Source organism: Palaemon carinicauda, chromosome 38, assembly GCF_036898095.1.
Source record: "Palaemon carinicauda isolate YSFRI2023 chromosome 38, ASM3689809v2, whole genome shotgun sequence".
NCBI classification, from domain to species: Eukaryota; Metazoa; Arthropoda; class Malacostraca; order Decapoda; family Palaemonidae; genus Palaemon; species Palaemon carinicauda.
In genome coordinates, this window is record NC_090762.1 from 47,821,514 (window position 1) to 47,836,992 (window position 15,479).

At 43.7% G+C, this 15,479-nt stretch overlaps 1 long non-coding RNA gene across 1 annotated transcript in view; it reads right to left on the reverse strand.

Moving 5' to 3' along the window:
• LOC137630601 (uncharacterized) overlaps nt 1–15,479 on the reverse strand; it is a 91,835-nt gene that overhangs the window by 24,691 nt on the left and 51,665 nt on the right. Inside the window, exon 2 of the long non-coding RNA XR_011041738.1 lies at nt 12,274–12,398. This is a non-coding gene — a long non-coding RNA (uncharacterized lncRNA). The remainder of the gene's footprint in view (nt 1–12,273; nt 12,399–15,479) is intronic.

The following is a 15,479-nucleotide window of genomic DNA, read 5'->3' on the forward strand; positions in this document are numbered from 1 at the left end:
AAAGGAACGTGTGGAAACCTGTCTTCAGTAATGGAGATGGTAGAGTTCAGGTAGGAGTTGATGTTGCTAAGGCTGCTGTTTATGAAAGGAAGCTCTGGGTTTTACAGGTGACATCTGAGACTGCTTAGAAGAGGCCTTCCTCATACAAAAGTAATTTGGTTTGCCTTCTCCGATTTTTCGACTACCACTGTTGGTGTGCAAGAAAAAGGTTGAAAACTGTATTGTTGGGTTGTTCTGTAACGCCAAAAAATCTCTTTAAGCCATCTGATGCACAAACTTCATTAGAAACTGGTTCCATCTTCTTAAGGATGCAGTTGCCCTATAGGAAGAATCATTGGTGAAACAAGAACTCTAGTGCCTTTGCCCCAAAACATTGCAAGTTCTTCATATTGCTTACAAAATTTTGGTTTTAAAAGATTCTCTGACATTGCCTAGTATGAGATGGTGCCTGACCAGTGATCTAGCCATGAGCACGACTGCAAGGCTAACATGGAGGCTGTTTCAAAGTTTAGTATTTCAGCTGCCGACAAAACCAGCGACTGCTGAGAGATGTACCGCATGTGTATCACAGACGCTCATACACAGTAACAGTATTTGTGTTTTATGTACACTGTATTATCGTTATCACTTTCCCCTCGCACTGATAGCCTGTTTATACCTGTATGTTCTTGAATCATTATGTTAGAATTTTTTTACCGTTCTTGACTGAAACGGGTTTCATATATACTAATGTTCCATCCAAATAAAGTTAGTTGCATTCACACTGCTCCTCAGTTATTATATAACTGGTACATCTGCACATTAGCAACCACCTAAATGTCCAGCTCCCTCCTGCCTTCCCCCTCACTGCTGTCTTACTGCTTGATGATGCCACCTCCAGACACTGACTCTGCTATCAACGCCACGTCCCTGAAACTAACGTTTTTTGCCAGTGTTCACCTGGTCCAATTTCGCATCAAGGGCGTGACTCAGTCAAGCCTCATAGCATATTATGTTCTCGCGGCGATGCCCAAGGACACTTTCCTGGAAATCTCTGATAGACTGTGCAAGCAAGTAGACATGCCAATAACGTACGACGCCCTCAAATCATATCTCCAGGAGCAGTACTCTCCATCGCCAGCCACCTGCATAGTAAAACTTTTTTGGGGAAGCAAGGCTCACCCTCAGGGAAATGACCAGTATCGCTCGCTTGCAACCTGCCGTTGATGGGTCTCCTCGTGAAGTGAATCTACTTTGCGCCCTTTGGTAAGGTGCCTACCAGAACCCGTACACACTGCCATCCCTGATTTGATATTTTCCTTATGAAGGACCTGATGATCAAAGTCGACGCCTTTTTGGACAACCACTTCACCACCTTCAAATCCTCCACCAACACCTCCACTCCTGAGTCTAAAACTATTCAACATCGACCGAAGCTGACGTGAATGCGGTAAGACACAGGCGCCCACCCCGTGACGAGTCAGAGCCACGACAAAACAGCCCACCACTCGCTCACGACCCAACCAACAACCTCTACAGCCACTTCCTGCCCATCGGCCACAATTATGCTACTAACACTCCAGATTTAGTGCTGCTGCAAAGACATGTGTGAATGGTTGTTAGTGGCAAAAAACAACTTGTAAGTAGGTCCTCACTTGCAGCGTAGGTCTCCCCCCGTCGAAATTTTTCTTTTTACATAATGCAGATACGGGCGTGAGATTTTCCATAAACACGTGTGCTTGCCGTTCTCTTCTGCCAAGGTTACTCTCAAGGACACGACGTAGTCTGTCTAATACTTCCAACACCCGGCTGGTAGCTGCCAATGGCTCTGCATTACCCATCCATGGTTATGAAACCCTCCCATTATCTTTTGGAAGTGCCAAATATGATTGGAAATTTTTCTTGGCTGATGTCACATTGCCAATCCTCAGTGTGGACTTCCTCTCACATTTCCAACTCCTGATTGATGCCACTCACCGTCGGTTAGTCAACTCGTTCCCTCTGTGACAATAGCAGAGGGATCACCTTGCTCGGCATTGCAAGTAAAATCCTGGCAAGAATAATGCTTGCAAGACTTTGCAAACACATTTCAGAAAATGTACTACCAGAGACGCAATGTGGCTTTCGTAAAGAACGCAGTACTTGTGACATGATATTCGTGGCTCGACAACTACAAGAGAAATGCCATGAGCAAAACCGTGATGTTCACATAGCCTTTATCGATCTAACAAAGGCCTTCGACATGGTGAACAGAGACCTTTTAAGGACTGTTCTCTCTAAATTTGGAGTACGTACCTCCGAAATTCCTTAACATTCTAAGGAACTTACACAATGATATGCAAGCCTGTGTAAGTATGGGTGGTAGTAAATCACAACTTTTCAGGGTAGAAACTGGAGTAAAACAAGGATGTGTCCTGGCTCCAGTGATATTCAACATCTACCTCACTGCGGTCACCCTCCTGAGCCACCAACAAGTCAACGAAGAAGATCAATTGAAAGTGCAGTTTCGACTAGACGGAAACTTATTCAACCTTAGGTGCCTCCAGTCTGTGACAAAAACAACAATGACACACCTAATGGAACTCCAATATGCAGATGATTTGCCTCTGGTGGCTCACTCACCAGATGCCCTCCAACGCAGCCTTACCATTGTCTCATCAATTCATCGAGCTATGGGGCTCAAAGTTAACATCAACAAAACTGAAATCCTATCCCGGCAAATAATTGCAGGAGATCCCCCAGTATTTCACCTGAATGGGGAAGCCATCAAACAAGCTGATAGCTTCATCTACCTTGGAAGCATCTTCACTAAAAAACACAATATTGATGAGGAAATAGTTGCCCGGATAAATCATGCCTCCGCATCTTTCGGCCGACTCAGGTCCAGAGTCTTCCTAAATCACCACCTCAAGACAGAAACTAAAGTAGCTGTGTACAGAGCTGTCTGCATGTCCACCTTGCTATATGGAGCAGAAACCTGGACGGCTTACCGTCGACATGTAAAACAATTTGAGGCATTCCATATTCGCTGTCTTCAGCGTATATTAGGGCTCCCATGGCAAGACAAAGTACCTCATTCTGAAATTCTCCACCGTTCAAACCTGCCGAGTAAAGAATCCACATTGGCAGAAAAACAACTCGGGTACATCGGCCACGTCATCCGTATGCCAGAACATCGCCTTCCTCGTCAGGTCCTCTACAGTCAGCTCCCTGAAGCTCGGCGTAATCCAGGGGGTCAGAAAAAGAGGTACAAGGACAACATCAAAGCTACGCTCAAGAAGTGCAACATACAACCTGAGCAACTAGAAATGAACGCCTCTGACAGACCACTATGGCGCTCACTCTGTAAAGCTGGAGTTAATCAACTTGAAGACACCCGGAACCAGGCAAGACAACAGCGCAGGGAGAGAAGACAAAACCGTTGAGATCGGATACCCCCGGTCAACCCAGACCTGACTTGCCAGTTGTGTGGCAGAGTGTGTGGATCCAGAATTGGTCTTCACAGCCATGCAAGATGGCACCAACGACAACAGATCTAACTTCATCCCCATCACAGCGAAGCAGAAGTCGTCTTCGATTCGAAGGACAGCAATAACGTAATGTAGTCAACTCGGATTTGTACTCCTCAAAACCTATCCAACCAGACCCCTCCGACCTCACTCCACATCAGCGCATCTATGCATGCATACGCCTACCTCCTTATATTGTACCAGGAAGTTTTCCATCCAGAACTTCATCAAACGCCCACGGTTCCAGATAAAGATGGTATTTATCACTATATCAAGGTGAAGGGGCCACCAGGGTTTGCCAGATTCAGACGTCTGGCAGCCGCTAAACAAATGTTCACCGAAATAGAATAAATGGGACTTTGCCAAAAGGCCTCAAGCCCATGGTCGTCACCTTTACACATCGTCCAGAAGAAAGATGGCTCTCTGCGTCCGTGTGAGGATTATAGGCATCTGAACATGGAGACAGAACCAAGTCACTACCCTCTCCCAAACATCGCCAACGTGACATCTTCCACAAAGTGTAGGTTTTCTACATGCTCAACCTCCTGAAGGGGTATTATCAGGTGCCCATGAACCCAAAAGTCATCCCCAAGACTGCCATCAGCCCCCTTCCCCTTCAGTACCCACACCTTCAATTACTCCTGTTTTGGCCTTTATAATGCTAGAGCCACTTTTCAACATCTCATGGATGGCATCTTAGGGGAGCTCCCATTCTGTGTATTTTACGTGGATAACATACAGTACTTGTGTTCTCTTCCTCCAAAGAGGAACACCTCCATCATCTACGCATCGTGCTCGACTGCCTTCAACAGAACGGCCTTGTAGACTGGTACGACGGGTGAGCCTTTGGCGCCAATGAAGTATTAGTCTTAGGACACTGCATCACTCCTGAAGGAGTCCACCCCCTCCCTGAGAAGGTAGCAGCCGTTCAGAACTTCCCCACACCCTCGACTGTCAAAACACTGCAAGAATGCTTGGGCAAGATCAACTATTATCACCGTTCCCTGCCAGCCATAGCCCCACTCTTGCACCCTTTCTACGCCTCCCTCAAGGGTAAGCCAAACGACCTGAAGAGGGATTTCCTTCAAGAAGTGGCATTCGGCAACGCAAAGAATGCCCTATCAACTGCTGATGCTCTCACTTTTCCCGTGCCAATACACCTCTCCTTCTCTTCACTCTCCACCATTGCCAAGCAATGTCGTTATAGGGGCAGTACTCAAGCAGATGGTCAATAGCTCGCCCACCCATTAGCCTTTTTTAGTAGAAAACTGTCCTAGCAGGAATCTGGCTACTCTACCTTCGACCGCAAATTGCTGGCGGTGCACTTGGCTGCACGTCACTTTCGTCATTTCTTGGAAGGTACGTCCTTTGTCATTTACATGGACCACATGCCTCTGGTGCACGCCTTCACTCGACAGTCCAACACCTGGCGTGCCCGTTAACGCTATACAATTGTACCTTTCAACGCATTCCTTTGAAAATTAGTCTCATTGCCGATGCCCTGTCAATAAACACTTTGGCCGCCATTTAACTGGGATTGGATTACAACGCCTTGGCAGAGGCCCAACAAAAAAGATCAAGAGTACCAGGCACGTAGGACATCCTGCACAATCCTCCGCTGGGAGGAAGTCCCTCTCAACGACTACAATGCCATCCTCCTCCTGTGAAGTCATTACTGGTAGATCTAGACTGTGGATACGTCACCCCATGCGTGACAGGTGTTTGATTTCATTCATGGCCTTTCACATCACTCGAGCTGTTCTACTGCACATTTACTGAAGACAAAGTTCATCTAGCATGGCATTACTAAGGATGCTAAGAATTGGGTCTGCACCTGTACTTAATGCCAAACCTTAAAAGTACATTGGCATACGGATTCAGGCGTGGGCACTATTCCTTAACCTCAGCGGAGCTTTGCCCACATTCACGTTGATGTTGTAGGTCCCCTACCCACATCACAAGGACATTGTTACCTGTTTACCGTTATCGACCGCTCCACTCGCTAACCTGAAGCCATTCCCATGGAAACAGCAACGTCCTCCTCATGTCCATCTGCCTTACTCTCATGATGGATAGCGAGATTTTGTATCCCTTAGCATATTTCTTCTGACAAGGGTACTACTTTCACCTCTCAATTGTGGACACCATTGGTAAAAATCCTGGGAATCACCCGATATCAGACAACCGCATACAAACCTGCTGCCAACGCAATGGTTGAACGTTTTCACCATACCCTCAAAGCAGCTTTGATGTCCCGCTGCAAGGACTCCAACTAGTTTACTCAGCTTCCCTGAGACTAAGGACCTCTCCTATGGACACCCCGGATGTCTCGGCTGCTGAAATGGTGCATGACGTCCCGTTGATCGTCCCAGCCGAATTTTTTCCGTTAACAGTCTCTAAGCGCCTACGTCATGTAGTGGGAAAATTTTCTCCATGCCGCCTGATTTACAAACACCCAGCGAAGCAACACATACCGACAGATTTGCACAAGGCATCACAGGTTTCCTGCACAATGACACCAGCAAGCCACCGTTAACATCCCCTTACAAGGATCCTCTCCTCAGGATCTGTCGAACAACGAAGGCGTTCTTACTAAACATTAGCAGCAAAGAAGACTGGATCTCCACCGATCGCCTTAAACCTGCGTAATTCCTGTAAGATGATGAACCTAAAGTGCGCCTCTCCAGAGCAGGGTGTCCTATTTCACATGTACTGTATGTCCCTCTATTAAGGGATTCACCAACCCCAGATCTTCATTTATCAGATGGAATTGATGCAAAGAGAGATGCATCATCCGCATATGCAACAAGCTTGTTTTCTTGGCCAAACTACATGTCATGTGTATAAGGTATGAAAAGTAATGGGCCAAGAACAATACCCTGAGGAACACCAGATATCACATTCCTATACTCACTATGTTGCCCATCAACAACTACTCTTTGCGATAAAGGAAAAATACCATTTGGGTCTACACCTACATAAGCATCAAGGTCCATTAAAAATCTCTAATTAACCGAGATCGAAAAGCTAAACTAGCTAGTTTAGCCTCAGGAAAACAGAAATTAGGAACTTCGAGTTTCTGTACTCTGCTTGCCGTCAAACATCTACCAAAAGGGTTGCCTTTTCCTTTGGACAGTGAGTGACTGAGCCATCTGGTTTAAGCAAAGGAGGAACTGTTGCATCTACACCAAAGAGTGCAAATTTAAGGATAGTCCACCACTTACGTTCCTAGGTTGTACCAGAAGGGTTTCTTTTATGGGTAAATTATATTTCTTTTCGGTTGAAGCATAAACTCTCTGAGCAAAAGCTCTAAGCTGAGTACAGTATAGTTATTCCAGGTCAAATCTGATCTGTTACCCTTCCAAAGATGATAGGCCTTCTGGCTCTCCAAATAAGTATGTCTACAATCATCATTGAACCATGGTTTGTCCTTCACTCGGTACCTTAGTACACGAGAAGGGATAAACCTATCAATTATGCTGACTAGATTCTCATTCAAAGGGACTACAAAGTCAACACTACTATGCAATTGTGACCAATTCAAGCCCAAAAGATCATGCAAAATCCCATTCCACTCTACTTGAGATTTCATATAAATCTTACACAAGTAAGATACATCAGAGACAGGCTGCTCAGTCTTCACTACTAATGAAATCAAGGCATGATCAGATGTCACAACTGGAGAACCAACCTTACTTGTTATAACGCCAGGGGAGTTGGTGTATACGATGTCCAAGCAGTTACTAGAACTTTGAGTAGCTTCACTTATGATTTACTCACAGCCTGATTAATAGGCAAAGTCTAAAGTTCTTAAGCCATGGCAATTGGTAGGAGAAACAGAATTTAACCACTCCCTATGGTGAGCAATGAAATCACCAACGAAGACAAAAGAGGCCTTTCCATCAACTTGTTTCTTAGCCATAATGGTAAAAAACAAACGAAGATAGAATCATCCATGTCTGGATTCCGGTAGATCGAACACAAATAGAAGTTGTTATGCCTGCCACAAACTTTTATTACCTGACTCTCATGACATCCACACTCATAGCAGGACTTATGAGAAGCAGTGTAATCAGTCCTAACATACATTGCCATTCCCCTGGCCCTAGGGATGGCATCGTGTTTCAACATTATTGGCTTCTTAAAACCAGTTATAAGGAGCTCAGATGAGTGCCTCATATTATAAACCAAAGTTTCTGAGCACAAAAGATTATCATACTGTCTGGATGCAACTGTAAGGTCTTGAATATTTGCATGAAGACCACAAATATTGCAATACAGTAGACATTATTGACAAAATCTTGGACGTACTGATCCCGTATTTTGGTAAATGTCTCCAGAGAGCATAAGAATTGATATTAATAAAAAAGATACATCACACCTAAAAACTAAATTATCAAGAATGATAACAGAAACAGTATGTACAGAAATATAAATAAAGTGAATGATCAAACCCTTAGACTATAGAAAAAGAAGTCATAAAAACTGGTCAACATGGAGGAGCTGATACACCATGCAAGGCTAAATACCCTCCAGGATAGCCACTTCAACTGAAAGGAGGACAGTAAGAATGGTTTTGGAAAGTAAAAGAATCAGATAAGGAAAAGACAACCTCTTGATAAACCACCAGGCATCCATGGCCTTTCTATTAAGCCTGCCCAACACACCATTTAAAAAAAAAACAAGAGGAAGAAAAAAAATATGATAGAATAGTGTACCCGAGTGTACCCTCAAGCAAGAGAACTCTAACCCAGGACAGTGGAAGACCATGATACAGAAGCTATGGCACTACCCAAGAATAGAGAACAATGGTTTGATTTTAGAGTGTCCTCTTAGAAGAGCTGCTTGTTACCATAGCTAAAAAGTCTCTTCTACCCTTACCAAGAGGAAAGTAGCCACTGAACAATTATAGTACAGTAATTAGCCCCTTGATCGAAGAAAAAGTGTTTGGTAATTTCAGTGTTGTCAGGTGTATGAGAGACGAGAATGTGTAAAGAATAAGCCAGACTATTCAGGGTATGTGTAGGCAAAGAAAAAATAAGATGTAACCAGAGAGGGGGATCCAATGTATTACTGTCTGGCCAGTCAAAGGAGTCAATCTAGGAGGTGGAGAACTGAGCCTAACCTGCAAAACCTCATCATCTTTTAATAACACAAGTAAAGAATTTGTTACCTTATGAGATTTTGCATAATCCACCCTTACAAGACAAGACTGTAAGAATGAGGGTGCACAACGTGAGGGACCACAGGGTGCTCCCCTAAATTGTGGAGTGACGTACGTATCTTTGACCTGTGGTATGGCGGAAGCGCCAGTGGATTGCAGTTTGGCGGATACACCACTAACTTGCTCTATAGTGGACACCTCACCGGATTGCGGTTTGGTGGATTCACCACTAACTTGCTGTATGGCGGACACGTCTTGTGCTCCATTATTCAGGAGGCTGACTTGCCTCACTAACTCGCTCTATCATGCAGGCCCTCTGCCCTAGGATTGGATGATCTTTTCACATGAATTGGTCACAATTGTTTAGTAGTGTTGATCCTGTTGTCCTTTTGAATGAGAATCTAGTCTAGTCAACATAACTGATAGGCGTATCTCTTCTTGTGTGCTAAGGTCGGCACCTTAGCACATGAGAAGGGACAAACCGTGGTTCAATGATGATTGTAGACGTGCTTATTCAGAGAGCCAGCAGGCCTATCATCTTTGGAAGGGTAACAAATCAGATTTGACCTGGAATAACTATACTGTGCTCAGCTTACAGCTTTTGCTCAGAGTTTATGCTTCAACTGAAAAGGAATACAATCTAACCATAAAAGAAACCCTTTCTAGTACAACCTGGGAACATAAGTGGTGGACTGCTCTTAAATCTGCACTCTTTGGTGTAGATGCTAAAGTTAATCCTTTGTTTAAACCAGATGGCTCAGTCACTCACTGTCTAAAGGGAAAGGCAACACTTTTGGCTGATGTGTTTGACAGAAAACACAGTAATGAGAAACTCAAACTTCCTCATTTCTGTTTTCCTGAGGCTAAACTAACTAGTTTAGCTTTTTGATCGCATGAAATTAAAGCTCTGTTGATGGACCTTGATGCTTATAGAGGCGTAGACTCAAATGGTAATTTTCCTTTGTTTTTTTTTAGACTGCAGATTCCTTAGCTCCAGAGTTATCTGTTATTTTGTGCAAGTTAGCAAGAAGAGGGGCCTTTAGTACTTATTGGAGAATTGGTAATGTTACTCCACTATGTAAATATGTTTGTGGTAGCTCAAGTCCAACTGATTACTGCCCAATTTCCATAACCCCCATATTATCTAAGTTTTTAAACATGTTAACAGGTTTGCTGAAGGTAATTATCTGTTCACTAGTTTGCAATTTGGTTTTCGTAAAGGCCTTAGAATATGTGATGCCCTTCTTACAATCTCCAATGCTGTACAGAAATACTTTGATTGTGGTCAGGAATTTCTTATGATTGGCCTTGATTTAAGTGCTGCCTTTGACTGTGTTAATAATGAGGCCCTTGTTTTGAAACTCAAACAGATGGGAGTAGATGGGTCGTTTCTTAGCATTATTATTGAACTTTTAGATAATAGATCTTAGAGTTGCTGTTGATGGGCACCATACTGAGTATAGGAATGTGATATCTGGTGTTCCTTAGGGTAGTGTTCTTGGCCAATTACTTTTCATACTACAGTATATACACATGACATGTAGTTTGGTATAGAAAAAAAGCTTGTTGGATATGCAGATGATGCTACTCTCTTTGCATCAATTCCATCTCATGAATGTAGATCTGGGGTTACTGAATCCCTTAAAAGAGATCTAGCTAAAATTTGTGCATGGTGCAAATTATGGGGTATGAAGTTGAATCCTAACAGACCTCAAAGTATGAATGTAAGTAGATCAAGGGCCATGGCTCCTTAACATTTGGATCTCAGTATTGATAATGTTTCTTTAACTTTGTATGATTCTTTCAAAATTTCAAGTGTGATTCTCGAAAGCAAATTTACGTTTGAGAAACGAATTAGGTCCGTGTCTTCTTCAATTTCACAAAAATTGCCTTATTGAAAAAGTCCTTTAAGATTTTCGGTGATCAATCTACAATATTTCAAAGAAGTGTTTTAATTCTTTCATTTTACCTTGTTTCAAGTATTATTCTCCTACCTGGTCTTCACCTGCTGATTCTCATCTTAATTTGTTGGAAAGAAACTTACAGTCTATTAAGCTTCTTATTCCTGATCTAGATATTTAATCTTTGGCACTGTAGTTCAATTAGTTCATTGTGCATTTTGATAAAATTTGTCATAATTCTGACCATCCTTTACATTCAGATCTTCACAGACAGTTCCATCCTGTTCATAATACTAAGCATGCAGTTAATTCTAATAGTCAGGACTTCTCCATCCTGAGATTCAATACTACACAGTATTCTAAAAGTTTTATTCCAGTTGTGACCAAGTTGTGGAATGATCTTCCTAATCACATAGTTGAATCAGTAGAACTTAAAAATTTCAAACTTGCAGCAAATGTTTTTTATGTTGAACAGGCTTACATAAGTCTTTTTATAGTTTATATATAACATATCTTTTTTGATGATGTTACTATCTTTAAAATAATTTGTTCATTTTTTTCATCGTTTATTTATTTCCTTATTTCCTTTCCTCACTGGGCTATTTTTCCCTGTTGGAGCCCTTGGGCTTACAGCATTTTCCTTTTCCAACTAGGGTTGTAGCTTGGCTAGTAATAATAATAATATTATTATTGAACGAGGTGACTATCCCTCACTTGATGGACCACTTATAACAACACTGTAGGAGAGGATTCAGTGTATATACCTTGATCATCATGAAGTCATGGCCGTCGAGGTGTAAGCAGAAGTCCAGACTTTGTTGCATGAACTGGAGAAGAGTAGGATGTCAAGAAAGGCAATGGTATGGTGTCAGGCGAGGTTAACGATGGAGTACACGCAAATGATTGTTGCCGCTCTGGTGTGTGCTCCTACATGAATTCAAGTGAATGCTCAAAAGATTTCTTTAGATAATACTCAACAAACCTCAGAGACAAACCCAGAGATGTATAACCTGAAAACTTAAGACCCCAGGTAAGAAATAAAGACACGGTCGAAAGAGACAAGAATGCAGAAGGGTGGTAAAACCAATTGCGCTTTTCAGACATCACGCAGCGTGCATCATTATGAACACACTCAACAAACAACTGGGGACAAAGAAGTAGCAAAAGGATCACCCTCTAACGTAGAATCTCCTACCTCACAATGGAGGGTAGAAGAATCTACGTCCTCTGGTTTAACCTGGAGAATTACATGGTCGCCTTCCTTCGTCGACTGGCCAGTGGCACACCCAACAATGAAGGCTCAGAGAGGGGAATTTCTAGAGTCAGAGGAAGAGATATAGACCTCTACTCCTTCAACGGTGAAGCAGTCGAAGGAGAACGATCTTGTTAAGATTTCTTCTTACGTCTATGAAATTTCTTTCCTTGGAAGGATGTCCTTCCACACCAGAACAAGTCCTCATAACACACACATGCTTTGCACTCAATCTAAAATAGGAAAGAAAAAGATTTAATAGCAATGAAAACTTCAGGAGTAAGGCATGCCATACTGGTTGCCATATCTTTGATGATTCCTCATCGGTGGTACCAACTTGTGCACTTCAGTATACCTATATCAAATAATGAATATTTGCTTTCACATAGAAACAAATTTCCTTTGGAGAGAGAAATTTATCATAAAAATTGTTGTGTAATACAGTATAAAAATTCTAAAATGTCTCACCTTCATACTGTGCAGAAGCAAATAATTTCAATGAATACTGTATTCCTGGTATATTTTCTTTTTCCATTTATCTCCAAATCCCTGGATTACAAAGAAATAAAATGGATCTGCAACATATCAACTACCTAAAAGAAAAAAGTTCATAATTAAATATTGTATTAGGCTACTGTACACATTTTAATTGCAAAAAAACTGTTTCTACTCTTAATTCAAGGGCGAGGGATTCCCTTCTAACAAATAAGTGCAACTATTCCTTATCTAATTGATAAGACTCTTAGGCAATTTCTTATACCATAAATTACAATGTATGAATTAATGAACAAGATATTTTAATTATAAAATAAATTTTTGAATATACTTACCCAGTGAATATATAATAGCTGCTGCTCCAGCGGCTCGACAGAAAACACACACAAAAACTCGCGAGCGATCGCTATGAAGGTTGCGGGTGTGCCCACCAGCGCCAACTATCGGCCAGATACCGCATATACATGTAAACAGACCCAATTTTTCTCATCCCGCTGGGTCTCTATCGGGGAGGAAGGGGGGGCCTTTAATTTATATATTCACCGGGTAAGTATATTCAAAAATTTATTTTATAATTAAAATATCATTTTTAAATATTTAACTTAGCCGGTGAATATATAATAGCTGATTCACACCCATGGTGGTGGGTAGAGACCAGAGTTAATTAAGTTTACAGCGTATATGCTTAGAGTTTTTGACAGTTATATCATAACAAAACCCAAATATATGAGCTAAGCACAGTCAGGTTGTTACTGTGTGGAATAAGTGAATGTCAACAGAATTGTTTTCTTTGTTAAAGGAAAGACCGTTACAATGTGGCTGGGTGCCACTTTGAGAATGTCGTTATCGGCTTGGCTTTTGGACACTCAGTTCTCATAAGACTTTCGGGTAAAAACGGCCAATCATCGATCAGGGCATAGAAAGGCCAAGCTGGGCGCTTGAGCTGACCATAGTTTTTTGTCAGTTAGAGTTGGGAGGCTTGAGTGTGTAGACCTAGTTCGTCCGGGTCACGGCTGCCAGAATGAGTGCCAACAAGTACCATTTCTCTGAGGACTTTTTATTAGCAAAGTAACGTAATGATAATTAAGGGCCGCCCTTGTAGCTTAAATAGAATATAGCAGCTGTGGAAAATTAACAATTCGATTATCATTTGATCCTACCCTCTCTCATAATAGTGTTAGCCATCAAATATATTGTCTCTATCTTGGTTTCCCCAAGACGTGAAGTTGAACCCCCCTTAATACGACCTAAATCGGGTCATATTAAATGGTGTCAGGTGGTGTAGGGTGATTAACAAATTAGCGTCTGTGCTAAGTGATTTTAGCCGACGTGAGATTTTTGAAAAAGTGGAAACAAAAGAGACTAGTGACAATGGTTAACACGAGAAGTTCGACGTCGAGTGGAGGTGACGAAAACAGAGAGGGAGGGGAAAGGAATGACGCAGCTATTGTAGAATCGGTACTCGGGGAAGAGAATTTGGGAACAGGCGCACCAATACTCATACAAACACTCAGTGGAGGTGAAGAAAACAGAGAGGGAGGGGAAAGGAATGCCGCAGCTATTGTAGAATCGGTACTCGGGGAAGAGAATTTGGGAACAGGCGCACCAATACTCATACAAACACTCATGCGCGAATTGGCGGAAATACGTAGATACATGCAGAAAGATCAGAACAATAGAAGTGACATTACAACCTCAACTCGGTCGGAAATTGACGCGGGACCTTCAATAGAACCAGTGCGAGCGCGTGATCTTCTGGTACCAACGATTCCGATTGTCGAGTTCAATGATTCCCAACCCGCTGAGGGATACTTTTCGATTGAAGCCTTCTTGGCGGTGGTAGAGGAGGCTACTGCAGGATGGTCCGATAGACATCGGATTATACTGGCCACCCAGAAGATAACCGGGGCAGCAGCCGACAAGTTACTAGGATGGATGGGTCGGCCAACGGACTGGGAGTCCTTCAAAAACGAACTCTTGAAACGGTTTGGCCTCGCTGAAACTGAGAAGACGACCCTGTGGCAGAAGTACCAGCCAATCTTGCGGGCAGGAGAATCCCTCTCGTGTTTCGTCGCACGGATGTCTAGAGATTTAAATAGTTTCGCTCCGCAAAGCTGTAAGGACCCAGGATGGCGAGAAAGATACTGCAAACAGAAACTGATGGAAGCGCTCCCCTTGTCAGTCACGGCCGCCCTACAAGTTCCCGGGCAGTCCTTGTACGATGTCCTTCCTACCGTACAGGCAGCGCTGCGCGTATACAGGGAACGACGAGCGGGGGAAGGGGCGAACCAGTGGCCGACATCCACGATAGCTGCAGCCCAGACGTTGAGGCAGCCCGACACCCAGCCGGCTTTGACAGCCTCCCAGGGGCGGGGTACCCGTAGCAGTGGACCTCGAAGAGGCAGGGGTCCGAGAAGTGGGGATGCAGTGAATGGCAGTTGTTGGAACTGTGGGGGAAGGGGGCACCTCCGAGCTGTATGCCCCACCGTCGAGCAGCGGCGGTGTTTTGGATGCCATGCCACAGACCACCTACTGAACAGCTGTCCAAAAAACGGCGTCGGCTCAAGGGATCACGTTCCCCCTTCACCAACCAGAGGAAGGGGAAGACAACGCGGGAGGGGCACCAACGGTCCCGCGGGCCGTCTGTCCGAACCGCCAGTACCGAAGACAGAAGAGCCAAGGAGTCAAACGTCTCCCCCCAGTGTGACGTCGGGGGAGGACAGTCAGTACCCCAGCCAGCATTAAGGGATACCCCCGGGTCAGCGAGCGCGACTTCCCCGGGAGTGCCAGAGCGGGTTCGGGAGGTAGAGCAGCCGCCTCCCACCGCCGCTCCCACACATGCAAGCAGGAATGCGGTCCCCGTTCTTAGAGTAGAGCTGGGATCGGGTATCCAACGCGCTCTGCTTGATTCCGGGGCCAGTGTCTCCCTTATGGAAGAACATTTGGCGACGGATGCCATACAAACATCGAAGGAGTACCTGGTGTTGTACACAGCTGGGGGTCACAAACTGATGACCCGACGTATCGTTAGACAGAGATTCATCCTTCAAGGTCGAGAAGTGACCCATGCCTTCTATGTCATTCCGACATTAAATATGGGGGATATTCCCATTACAGTGAACCCTCGTTTATCGCGGTAGATAGGTTCCAGACGCGGGCGCGATAGGTGAAAATCCGCG